Source organism: Oncorhynchus keta, chromosome 28, assembly GCF_023373465.1.
Source record: "Oncorhynchus keta strain PuntledgeMale-10-30-2019 chromosome 28, Oket_V2, whole genome shotgun sequence".
NCBI classification, from domain to species: Eukaryota; Metazoa; Chordata; class Actinopteri; order Salmoniformes; family Salmonidae; genus Oncorhynchus; species Oncorhynchus keta.
In genome coordinates this window covers 17,983,655-17,984,359 of record NC_068448.1, presented here as the reverse complement: position 1 = coordinate 17,984,359, position 705 = coordinate 17,983,655, and positions in this window count along the sequence as shown.

Sequence of the window (705 nt, the reverse complement as noted above, 5' to 3'; positions counted from 1 at the left end):
TATAAAAAATATAAGAAAAACCTGTCTGCTCTTGACATATAAAGATACATTTATTTTGAAAACATATAACATTGCTTTCAAGAGACAAGTTTTATGGCCTTTCTCTGCAATGGTTTCCCCGTAAATGTACTCAAAAAAGGGATCTGCATCAAGACATTTACTATAAACCATGTTTTACTTTTGATATAATGTATATGTTTATGTGGCAATTACATTTAAGTGAGGAACAATACATCCCAGTATATTTCAGACAAGCAATTGTTGGAGGCGACTCCTTGTAAAAGCAGATCCTATTTCAACACTTTTTGGAAACATGAGGACAGGTACACCAACTATGTGTCCCACCACATGGGACAGTCAGAATTCATTCCTTGGCAATTTGTCAAACAACAGATTACACAAGAGAGTGCCTGAGGGTCTTCTTTTCTGAAGGTACACACATCAATTCCGCAGTATGAATTAGATCCAAACACAGGGCTATACTGAGGTAAAATTTTATTAAAAATATACTAAAAACACACACACACACACACACACACACACACACACACACACACATACTGGCCAAAGAACCTCCTCAGTTTTCAAAAAGGAGTCAACCATTTCATCTATGAGATAAAACAGAGACTGAACAAAACAGTGGAGTTGCCAATTCACTGATGAGAAAAATAGAGGCAGCTAGGGGAAGGAAAAAGAGAAAGGGAG